This window comes from Mobula hypostoma, chromosome 7 (genome assembly GCF_963921235.1).
Source record: "Mobula hypostoma chromosome 7, sMobHyp1.1, whole genome shotgun sequence".
In the NCBI taxonomy this organism is placed as follows: Eukaryota; Metazoa; Chordata; class Chondrichthyes; order Myliobatiformes; family Myliobatidae; genus Mobula; species Mobula hypostoma.
In genome coordinates, this window is record NC_086103.1 from 84631235 (window position 1) to 84643863 (window position 12629).

Here is a 12629-nt window from a genome sequence, read left to right on the forward strand (position 1 = left end):
TGGCTGCTTTACTGAGGAAGCAAGAAGAGTAGATATCCCGTGGAGGTGAGACCGGTTTGCCTGATGGACTGAGCTGCAATTCCTTGCGGTCCTGATCCGAGTAGCTGACATATCAAGTTGTGAAGCATTCAGATAAGATGCTTTCTGTGGTGTATCTATAAAAGCTAGTGAGGGTCAACAGGGAAATGCCAAATTCCTTTATCTTCTTGTCATAATTAATATTGTAAGCTTTTATGCCACTTGTATTAACATCCTTACAATGGAAGTTTGGTTACTCTACTAGTGCTTTGGCTCAGGCTATTCCTTTATTATTAGATTCTCAAAGATGTGCCCAACTTTCATCCTGTGCACATGCCAAAGTCAGAAAAGTCTTCCTTGCTTGATGAATACTGCAAAGCTTGGTAACTACACATGTATTGGAAACCTTTTCCTATTGTGTGATGCCAACAACATACCACAAAAATAGAATGTGGATGTTATTGTGTCCTCTTTCTTGGTGGGTTTATATAGTATACCTTAATGGATCAACGTTATGGTTTAAAGATTAAGTCTGTTGCACTTCTATGTCCATTTTGGTAATGACAATGTTGGTTCTTTTTCCAATGGAGGAGGGGAAAGAGGCTAGCTGGAAGGTGATAGCAGAAGCCAGGTGGGTGGGAAGGGTCAAGGGCTGGAGGAGAAGGAATATGATTGGAGAGAAGAGTATACCATAATAGAAAGGAAAGGAGGAAGTGACCCAGGGGGAAGTAAGGTGAGAAGAAGTAAAAGTTCAGAGTGGGGATTAAATGAAGTGGGGGGGGGGATTTGTTTACTGGAAGGAGAAATCGATGTGAAGTAAATGCTCATTGACTTTCCTGCTGCTGCAATTAGAAAATCATGAAGTTCCAGAGTAAGTCAGCAATAAAAATTCACTATGCAAATAAAAGCATTTATAATAGATCTCTGGTATTATCAATGCAGGAAATTATGTGCCTCTATGTCAAAATATTTTGTCATTTTAAGTAAATATATACTTAAAATGTTATCTATAGATTCAGACAGAAGCTACTCAGAAAATCAGGTCCTTGTGAAGCAGTTCCACCAATTCCCCTGAATTTTCCACATAGTTCTGAAAATTATTTCCTTTCAAATGCTGACCCAATTTTTTTTTTTGCTGTTGATTAATTTTGTTTCCAACCAATTCAAAGTCATTTACACCTTGAGGAAAAATGGTTTTCCTCAACTTTATACCTTTTGCTCTGAATTTTAAATATATGTTTATATTTAAAGCCATCTGTAGAATAGCTTTACTTTATTTACTTGTATAGAGTGTATCTATGAGATCTTCCATCATCAACCTTCTTTGTTTGATAGAGAACAGCATTAACTTTTCGTATCTAACTTTATAGCTGAAATCTCTCATCTCTGAAGTCATTCAATTGATTTTTTTTGTGCAGTCTTTAGGACAATTGTTTCTTTCCATAAGCATGCTAAGCACATTTTTATGCAATACTCGTGTGTTGAACCAGTCTTTCATACAGATTCAACAAAACTTCCTGCTATAGTTCTCAATAGCTCTATTTCTAGAATCCCATATGCCTTACTAATCAATTTCTCAACATGCCCTGCAAGTTTGTTGAATTCTCTCATTGATCTGCCTGTTCACTAAGTTGTAACCGAGCACAGCAAGAAAGGTTGAGCATTGTAATGATTGTGTTGTGTTCACTGGAAGCCATAAGGTTGTGGAAGGTCAGAGATAATGATTTCCCAGCTTCAAAAAAATCAGCAGAAAAAAGAAAAAATCCGGAGGCCACATGAAGCTAGTAAAAGATGTGATGTATCAGAACATGTGTGAAGGCAAAAAGATGGAAAACAGAAAAAAATTAAATTAGATATTTTCATTATTGGTCTGTGGTATTTGGAAGCATTTTGAAACCAATGTATAATTGTAATTACTGTGTTGGTTAATGGCTGAATTAGTGGAGATTAAAATTGACGTTTAGAGATGCAAGTGACATACCTATTGTCACATACTGTTCAAGTAAAACTTCAGCATGGTATCTGAGATCTGTTGTAACTGAAGTCTATTGGAGATGTCATTCACTGCATTTATCAGTCATTACTCTGTTATCATGTTGAGTTATTATTGTGGTACTGTACTTGAGAGCATTAGAAAGTGAACAGATTTTTATTTCTGTTATAGTTGATTGTGCATATACATTGTACACATTTGTGTTTGTGTATTTTTATTTTACATGTAAATAATTGGCTGAAAGATTTAATAGTAAACAGAATACAGATTATTATTGTTGTTATAGGTTTGTTTTTTAAGAGAAAAGAATGTTAGTATTGGGTGTATATGTATGTGCACAGTATGGCATTGGTATTGGTTTTGGTGTATTATTGTCACAAGTCCAAATATAGAGTGAAAAGTTTGTCTTGAATACTGTTCATACAGAACAAATCATTGCTCACTGCATTGCGGCACGATAATGTAAAACAACAACAGTGTGAAATAAAGTTTTAAAGCTACCAAAAAAAGTTCCATGCAGTGAAATGATAAAGTGCAAAATCATAAGGAGGTACCCTCAGTGGCCACTTTGTCTGGTACCTCCTTCTCCTAATAAAGTGGCTACCAAGTGCTTATTCCAGCTCCTCTGCTGCTGTAGCCCATTCACTTCAAGGTTTGAGATGCTCTTCTGCAAACTACTATTGTAAGATGTTACTGTCACCTTCCTGTTAACTTGAATTAGTCTGGCCACTCTACTCTGACTTCGCTCATTAACAAGGCCTTTAAGCCCACAGAACTACTGAATTTTTTTTTTGCTTTTTGAACCATTCTTTGTAGTCTAGAGACTGCAATGCATGAAAATCCCAGGAGGTCATCAGTTTCTGAGATGCCTAGCCACCCCTTCCAGCACCAACAATCATTCCACAGTTAAAGTCACTTGGGTCACATTTCTTCCCCATTCTGATGCTGGTCTGAACCATAACAGAACCTCTTGACCATGTTGGGATGCTTTTATGCATTGGATTGCTGCCACGTGACTGGCTGATTAGATAATTGCATTAACAAGTAGATGTACATGTGGTCATTGAGGGGAGACTCAGAGTCCAAGAGTCCATTTTAATATACATGTGGCCCATTCAACAGTGTTAACAGTGGGATAGAAGCTGTCCTTGAGCCTGGTGGTACATGCTTTCAGGCTTTTGTATCTTCTGTCCGATGGGAGAAGGGAAAAGAGAATGTCCAGAGTGGGTAGGGTCTTTGATAATGCTGGCTGCTTTGGTAAGGCAGCGAAAAATATATATATAGCCCATAAAGGGGAGATTAGATCCCATAGTGTACTGAACTGTGTTCCCAACTCTCTGCAGTTTCTTGTGGTAACATGCAGAGCATGCTGTTATGCATCTAGATAAAAATTAGTAGGGTTGACAAGCTCACATTTCTTTTGTCTCCAACGAAGTAGAGGCATTGGTGAGCTTTCTTGGCTATAACATCAAGTTGTTGGAGCAGGACAGGTTATTAGTGATGTTCACACCTGGGAACTTAAAGCTTTCAGTCCTCTCAACCTCAACACCACTGATATAGACCGAAGCATGTGCACCACCACCCTTTCTGTTTTGTTTTGTTGACATTAAGGGAGAGGTTATTTTCATGACACCACGTCACTAAGCTCTCTATCTCCTTCCTGTGATCCGTCTCATTGTTACCTGGTGAGATGTGGCTCACTATGGCGGTATTATCTGCAAACTTGTAGATGGATCACACAGTTATAGGTAGAGAATGGGGCTGAGGACACAACATTGAGGACACCAGTGTTCAGAATAATCATGGTGGAGGTTCTGTTGCCTATCCTTATTGTTTGTAGTCTGTTGGTCAAAAAGTTTATTCTGGTGTAAAGCACTGACTGCCAGGATACAAAATATGGCGACAGTATGAATCTTGAGATATTGTTATACCCGCCACTACTGCTAGTTATTCAACTACAATAAAGGGAATTTGAGTACAGCCTCCATCCCTGGTACTTGCTTCATTGCACTGCAATGAAGCGGAGCCCATTGATGCAGTACATGCCCAGATCCACAGTTATTACCCAGCCTTCTGAACTCTGCAAATTAGTTTATATTATTTCTCTGTTCTTTATACCAAATGGTCACAAATCTCTGTGTTATATCTCATCTTTCACAGGTATGTCCAATGTCCTTGCTATCTATGCCTTCTGCTCTTCTATTCATATTATCCTCATTCTTCTACCATGATTGTAAATCTCATATCATTAGAAAACTTGTAAATTTCCCTGTGTGCACATGTTTAATTTATTAACATGTTATCAAAAAAGGCACTTATCTCGACACTGACTGATGGAAAGTAGTGCAAAATACATTCTTTCATTCTGAAAAGCAAGCATGCATCACCACTCTTATTGCATTTTTGTCCATTTTCTGTCCAGGCTGTTCCTGACCCTTTAATTCAATGAGCCTCAGCTTCGCCCACTAGCCTTTTGACAGCCAAGGAGTGCACATCCACCATATTCCCTTCATCAGTTTTCTCTGTTATCCGATCAGAAATTTCTATCAACTTAGTCAAACATTATGTCCTTTGAAATTATCCATGCAGGCTCTCTTTTTTCAGCTCAAACTTTTCCAACAGCCCATGACTGTTTTTCCTGATTATTGTTGGACAAGCTTCCCCACAACTATAATAAGAGGTGTTGCAAGTGTATTCCTTTTTGAACAACATATTATATTTATCATTTTCAGTCTTCTGGCATCTCCTCTGTACTAGGGGCTCATGCAGTAAAGAAACAGGCCATTCAGCCCACCACACCAAGCCTACCAGTAGGAAACCATCTGTATTAATCTCATCTGCCAGCACTTGGCCAGTAGCCTTCTCTGCCTAAACAATTAAAGTGGTTATCCAGACAATACCTATGCTGTCAATGACTCTATTTCCACCACTTCTTCAGGCAATTGATTCCATTACTCACCACTATCGGGGTGAAAAAGAACACTTTTAAATCTCATCTAATCACTCATCTTTATCCAAAATCTATGTCCTCTAATTTTATCAGTATCTTGCAATCTTGACAAAGATTCATACAAAACTTTTGTTTAGTGTTCCGGCTATAGAATGTGTTATGCTGCTATATACAGATCATCATCTCTGTCCCTATTTATTCCTGACTCTCCTCTTGCTGAACTAAATACATCGAAAAGTTTTAAAATAATGTAAGAATGAATATCAAATTCTGTTCCAAATTATCATAGGTAACCATTCACCATGGGTTCCCAACCTTTTTTATGCTATGGACCCTTACCATTAACCATGGGTCTGTGGACCCCAGGTTGGGAACCCTTGATCTACCAACAAATGTTTTTTCTACTTTTGAAGAATATGCAAAGAAATACAAAATCATGATTGTTAAAATCTTTCAAAAAGTAAGCCTTCTAAGAAATAATATCCTGCAGCCAACGTTAACTATGAACCATAGCACTTTCAAATTCAGATGAACAATTTTAATTGGAATAAAATTAACATTAATTCATAAAAAATGAATACTATCATCCCCTCAGACCTCATCAATAAACCTCAAGACCTTGGCCTCAATACCTCCTTGTGCAATTAGATCCTTGATTTTCTCACTTGGAGACACCAGTCAATTTGGATTGGCTACAGTATTTCCACAATCTCCATCAGCACAGGTGCACCACAAAGCTGTGTGCTTAGCCCCCTGTTCTACTTGCTTTACAATTATGACTGTGGGGCTAAGTACAGCTCCAATGTCATATTCAAGTTTGCTTACGTCACCACTGTCATTGGCCGAATCAAAGGTGGTGACAAATTGACATATAGGAGGGAGACTGAAAATCCGGCTGAGTGAGGTCATAACAACAACCTCTTGCTCAATGTCAGCAAGGCCAAGAAGCTGTTTATTGACTTCAGAAGGAGGAAAGCATAGTCTATGAGCCAGTCCTCATTGGGGGATCAGAGCTGGAGAGGGTCAGCAACTTTAAATTCATCAGTGTTTTCATTTCAAAGGGCCAGTCCTGGGCCCAGCACTTAAATACAATTACAAAGAAAGCACGGCAGTACATCCACTTCCTTAGAAATAGGTGATGATTCAGCACAAGATCTAAAATTTTCAAAAACCTCTATAGATTTGTGGTGGAGAGTATATTGACTGGCTGCATCATAGCCTGGTGTGGGAACACCAATGCCCCTCAGTGGAAAAGCCTACTAGTAGTGGATATGGCCTAGTCCATCACAGGTAAACCCCTCCCTACTACATTTACATGGAACACTGTCTCAGAAAAGCAGCAGGGACCCCCTCCACTCAGGTCATGCTCTCTTCTCACTGTTGCCATCAGGAAGAAGGTACAGGAGCCTCAGGACTTACACCACCAATTCAGGAGCACTTATTACCCCTCAACCATCAGGCTCTTTAACCAGAGGGGATAACTTCACTGAACTGTTCCCACAACCTATAAACTCACTTTCAAAGGCTTTTCATCTTATGTTCTCAATATTTATTGCTCATTTATTTATTATTTCTTTTTATTCTTCCTTTTTGTGTTTGCAGTTTATTGTTTTTCGCACCCTGGTTTTCTGAGCTGTTGGTTCAGTCTTTCATTGATTCTATTATGGTTATTGGATTTATTGAGAATGCTTGCATGAAAATGAATCTCAAAGTGTATATGGTCACAAACAGTGTATGTACTTTGATGATAAATTCATTTTGAACTTTGAAATTAACCAAAATGTATGCACATGCTTGCAATGGGACAAAAGTGATGTACTTCATTGCATATGAATGCAAGAATCACAGGAAGTGAAAATGATGTGGCACTTAATTACCAAGAGTATGAAATAAGATCATCGCTGTAGAGATGAGGGATTTCTGAAAGTGCTCAAAGCTTTTAGTGAAAAGCAATCTGATTTGCAAAATGCCTGGTATAGTGCTTTCCTTTCTTGAGTAATGGGTTGGGTTTTTGTCCTACAAGTAGAATTAAGTCATAACAATTGTTTAAAGTGTTAAATTACGAATCCTAGGAGAATGAATCACAAACAGAATCCATGGTGTGGGTCTGATTACAGTAAACATTGGGATGTAACAGGTTAACTTTGCAAAAAGATATTCTATAAAGATGAAGGTCTTTCTTTGCATTATCTATACACATTCCTCAAATACTGCTGAATTTAGAAGGATCCATAATAAAAATCTAGATTTAATATTAGTGGCAAGACCCACTTCATAGCGTCATTCAGCATGAGCACAGGCCCTTCAGCCCACCAAATTCATGCCGACCATCAAGCACCCATTTATTCATGCAAACACGAGGAAATCTGCAGATGCTGGAATTTCAAGCAACACACATAAAAGTTGCTAGTGAACACAGCAGGCCAGGCAGCATCTCTAGAAAAAGGTACAGTCGACGTTTCGGGCCGAGACCCTTCGTCGGATCTAACTGAAAGAAGAGCTAGTAAGAGATTTGAAAGTGGGAGGGGGAGGGGGAGATCCAAAATGATAGGAGAAGTCAGGAGGGGGAGGGATGGAGCCAAGAGCTGGACAGTTGATTGGCAAAAGGGATATGAGAGGATCATGGGACAGGAGGCCTAGGGAGAAAGAAAGGGGGAGGGGTGAAGCCCAGAGGATGGGCAAGAAGTATAGTGAGAGGGACAGAGGGAGAAAAAGGAGAGAGAGAAAAAGAATATATGTGTGTGTGTGTGTGTGTGTGTGTGTGTGTGTGTGTTTGTGTGTGTATATGTGTATAAAATAAATAAATAACAGATGGGGTACAAGGGGGAAGAGGGGCATTAACAGAAGTTAGAGAATTCAGTGTTCATGCCATCAGGTTGGACGCTACCCAGACGGAATATAAGGTGTTGTTCCTCCAACCTGAGTGTGGCTTCATCTTGACAGTAGAGGAGGCCATGGATAGACATATCAGAATGGGAATGGGACGTGAAATTAAAATGTGTGGCCACTGGGAGATCCTGCTTTCTCTGGTAGACAGAGCATTCTATTTTTATTCTCTTCACTTCCTCTCAGATTCTAACATTCACCTACACACTGGAGGTAATTTACAGGAATTGACTACTCTATCAATCGTCACAACTTTGGAATGGAAAATGAAGCATTATTATAAACCCAGGTGGTAAACAGGGAGAACATTCAAACACTTGAGGTTAAGATTGAAGCCAAATTACTGGAGCTACGGAGAGCAGCTCCACTGGATCAGCCACTATGCCCTCCACTTACTTGGAGTAAACTGAATAGAAACTTATCTACAGTCAAATGCAGAATTCTAGAACTTGCTGTAAAGTATGTCATATTTCTTCACTGAAACAGCAGTTATACTGAATACAACGTAAGAATACTATTACCCCAATAAACATATCAGAAAATCTTACAGAAATTGAATTTTAATATAAGAAGTGATGATTACGGACAAAGAACTTCACTCTAAGTGTGGATTCAGTTAATGAATGTCAAAGATTTAAAATAATACACACATTTGACATACCGTCCAATTTTACTTAACTTTTTATCTTACTCCCTAAATTCTGGCCTTTACCTCAAAAGTTGGTTTAGTTTCCTTGTCAAGATTTATTGTAATTTACTCTTCCTGGTTGAGACTCTGAGCAGTTGAATGAAGATCCATCAGTCCCATTGGTTAAGAGTCTTGCCGTTCTTGTTTGGCTCACACTCATTACAAATACTCTGAATAAGGCACTTAAAGATCAATAAAAACTTAAAGGCACAAATACATAGTACCATTACCACTTCACTGAGAGTGGAAACATTCATACTTTGAAAATGGTTGAAAAGATTCCTCCTGGTATGAGGACTGAGCTGCCAGTTTCAGTGAAAGGATCTGGAGATGCAGGTATCCAATCACAGGAATATTGGGAAGCTATTAAGAATCTGGACTAAGTGAACTTGCTATTGAATTCTTTCCTTCCTGCTAACTCTTCACAGATGAGCTGATGTGTATACTGCTGTCTTGCATATTGTTTCTCCCTTTATTTCATCTTGACCAAATATAATGCGTACTGTAAAGCAGCACACTCTGGTGCTGAATACTGAAAGGTAGGCAGAGAAAGCTCATTTATAGCAAAGCTAATGTGGTTTCCACATAGACTCAACAAAGAGAGAAAAGATTAAATATGAAGGTAAGCTAGCCAATAATATAAAAGAGGACACCGGAAGTTTTTTCAGATAAATAGAGAGTAAAAGAGAGGCAAGAGTGGCTTGGGAAGCTGAATGGTCTGAAGGGAGATAAGTCACCTAGACTAGAAGGACTTCACCCTAGAGTTCTGAAAGAGATGACTGAAGAGATTGTGGAGGCATTTGTAATGATCTTTTAAGAATCACTAGATTCTAGAATGGTTCTTGTAGAATGGAAAATTGCAACTGTCACTTTACTCTTTATGAAGAGAGAGAGGCAAAAGACAGTAAATTATAGGCCAGTTAGCCTGACTTCAGTGGCAAGATGTTAACAGTCCATTTCTTAAAGGATGAGGTTTTGGGGTACTTGGAGGCACACAATAAAACAGACAGAAGTCAGTATTATTTCCTTAAGGGGATATTTTGACTGACAAATATGTTAGAATTCCTTGAGGAAATAACAGACAGAATAGACAAAGGAGAGTTTGTGAATGTTGTTTTCTTGGATTTCCAGAAGGCCTTTGACAAAGTGCTGCATATGAGGCTGTTAAACAAGAGCCCATGGAACTACAGTAACGATACCGGCATGGACAGAAGATTGGCTGTATGGCAGAACGCAAAAGAGTGGGCCTTTTCAGGTTGGCTGTCGATGACTAGTGATGTTCCGCAGGGGCTGTTGTTGGATCCACTACTTTTCACGTTATATGTTAATGATCTGGACAATGGAATTGATGGCTTTGTGGCTCAATTTGCGGATGATACAGATATAGGTGGAGGAACAGGTAGTATTAAGGAAGCAGGGAGTCTGCAGAAGGACTTGGACAGAACCAGAAAATACACAAAGAAGTGGCAGGTGGAACACAGTGCAGGGAAGTGTAGGGTCTTGCACTTTGGTGGAAGGAATAAATGCGTACATTATTTTGTAAATATGGAACAATTTCAGAAATCAGACTTGGGAGTCCTATTGTAGGATTCTCTAAATTTTAACTTGCAGGTTGAGTTGTTAGAAAAGAAGGCAAATGCAATGCCTTAATTTCAAGAGGACTAGAATATAAAAGCAGGAATGTAATGCTGAGACTTTATGAGGCATTTGTCAGAATACACTGTGAACAGTTTGGGCCCCTTATCTAAGGAAGGAGGTGCTGGCATTGGAGAGGGTCCACAGGAGATTCAGGAAATGATCCCAAGAATTAAAAGGATAATGTATGAGGAGTGCTTGATGGCTCTGAGCCTGTACTTGCTAGAGTTTGGGGGCGGGGGGGATAGAGGATCTAATTGAAGACTACTTAATATCGAAAGGCTTAGATAGAGTGGACGTGGAAAGTATGTTTCCCATAGTGGTAGAGTCAAGAACAAGGGGGCACAGCCTCAGAATAAAAAGAAATCCCTTTAGAACAGAGGTGAGGAGGAATTTCTTTATCCATAGGGTGGTGAATCTGTGCAATTCATTGCCAAAGATGGCCTTAGATGCCAAGTCATTGGGTGTATTTAAATTATATTCCAAATGTTTTGGAAAGATGGCAGGAGGATGGAGTTGAGGTAAACTAATTCTCATGGCAGAGCAGACCCGATGAGCTGAATGGTCTAATTCTGCTCACGTCTTATGAATTTATACTTATACTTAATACTTTATTGTCGCCAAACAATTGATATTAGAACGTACAATCATCACAGTGATATTTGATTCTGCGCTTCCCGCTCCCTGGATTACAAATCGATAGTAAATATTAAAAATTTAAATTATAAATCATAAATAGAAAATAGAAAAATGGAAAGTAAGGTAGTGCAAAAAAACCGAGAGGCAGGTTGGGATATTTGGAGGGTACGGCCCAGATCTGGGTCAGGATCCGTTCAGCAGCCTTATCACAGTTGGAAAGAAGCTATTCCCAAATCAGGCCGTATGAGTCTTCAAGCTCCTGAGCCTTCTCCTGGAGGGAAGAGGCACGAAAATTGTGTTGGCTGGGTGGGTCGTGTCCTTGATTATCCTGGCAACACTGCTCCGACAGTGTGCAGTGCAAAGTGAGTCCTCAGACGGAAGACTGGTTTGTGTGATGTGCTGCGCCGTGTTCAAGATCTTCTGCAGCTTCTTCCGGTCTTGGACAGGACAACTTCCATACCAGGTTCTGATGCACCCTAGAAGAATGCTTTCTATGGTGCATCTATAAAAATTAGTGAGGGTTTTAGGGGACAGGCCAAATTTCTTAGACCTCTGATTAGAGCGAGGAGTCATTTAAACACACTATCCTCAAGGGTAGTGTGGTTCATGAAAGGACAGAAATTCACCTTTAATTTGGTGATCTTGGGGGATATATTCATTTTTCCTAACTGTTCAACAGAGGTTATCATTGCATGCAAACACGTGATGCCATTAGGCTTGCAAATAAAGCCAAGAAAATAACATGCACAAGTGTCTGAACTCTACATAGAAGTGCTCAGCCCAAGTTCCCACTGGGCATGATGCCACCTTGAAATATTCAGTTCTGTGATCTCCCCAGCCAAAATTGCTTCCACGTGCATTTGCTTATGAAAAATGGGTGCTATTGGAACCAGTTCCTGGGCTTGCATTCTGTCCAGCATGTTTAGAATCCGTCAATTTGCCTATCGCACCAACAGGTCAACAGAGGATGCCATCTCCACGGCACTTCACTCTGCCCTGACCCACCTTGACAGCCCCAACTCTTACATCAGAATGCTGTTCACTGACTTTAGTTCAGCATTCAATACTGTGATCCCCTCTAAGATGATCACCAAACTTCGCCAGCTTGGTATCAGCTCATCCCTTTGCAATTGGACCTTGGACTTTCTGACTAACAGACCCCAATCAGTTAAGTTAGACAACCTCTCCTCCTCCACTCTCACCCTGAACGCTGGCGTGCCTAAAGGCTGTGTGCTGAGCCCTCTTCTGTACTCCCTTTTCACCTATGACTGCGTTCCTGTACATGGTTCCAACTCCATAATCAAGTTCACAGACAACACTACGGTGGTTGGTCTGATCAGAGGGGATGACGAGGTGGCCTACAGGGACGAGGTCCAGCACCTGGTCGCATGGTGTGCTGACAACAACCTGGTTCTTAACACCAGAAGACCAAGGAAATCATTGTGGACTTCAGGCGTGCTAGGAGCCACGCTCACGACCCCATCTACATCAAAGGAGCTGTAGAGGAGCGTGTATCAAGCTTCAAATTCATTACTGTCCACATTTCCAAGGATCTCACCTGGTCCCTGATCTCTTCCAACCTGATCAAAAAGGCGCAACAGAGCCTTTATTTCCTGCGGAGCATGAAGAAAGCTCAACTCTGTCCCAGGATACTGACGGACTTTTACCATTGTACCATTGAGAGCATACTCACCAACTGCATCTCAGTGTGGTATGGCAATTGTCCCGTATCGGACCACAATGCACTCCAGCATGTGGTGAACACTGCCCAGCAGATTATCGGCACCCAATTGCCCACCATTGAGAACATCTACCATAAA

General features: G+C 40.1%; 1 protein-coding gene across 1 annotated transcript in view; it reads right to left on the minus strand.

Annotated features, from left to right (window-relative positions):
* The window catches only part of LOC134349919 (transcription factor SOX-30-like), a 68854-nt gene that overhangs the window by 24087 nt on the left and 32138 nt on the right, over positions 1-12629 (minus strand). The window lies entirely within an intron of this gene.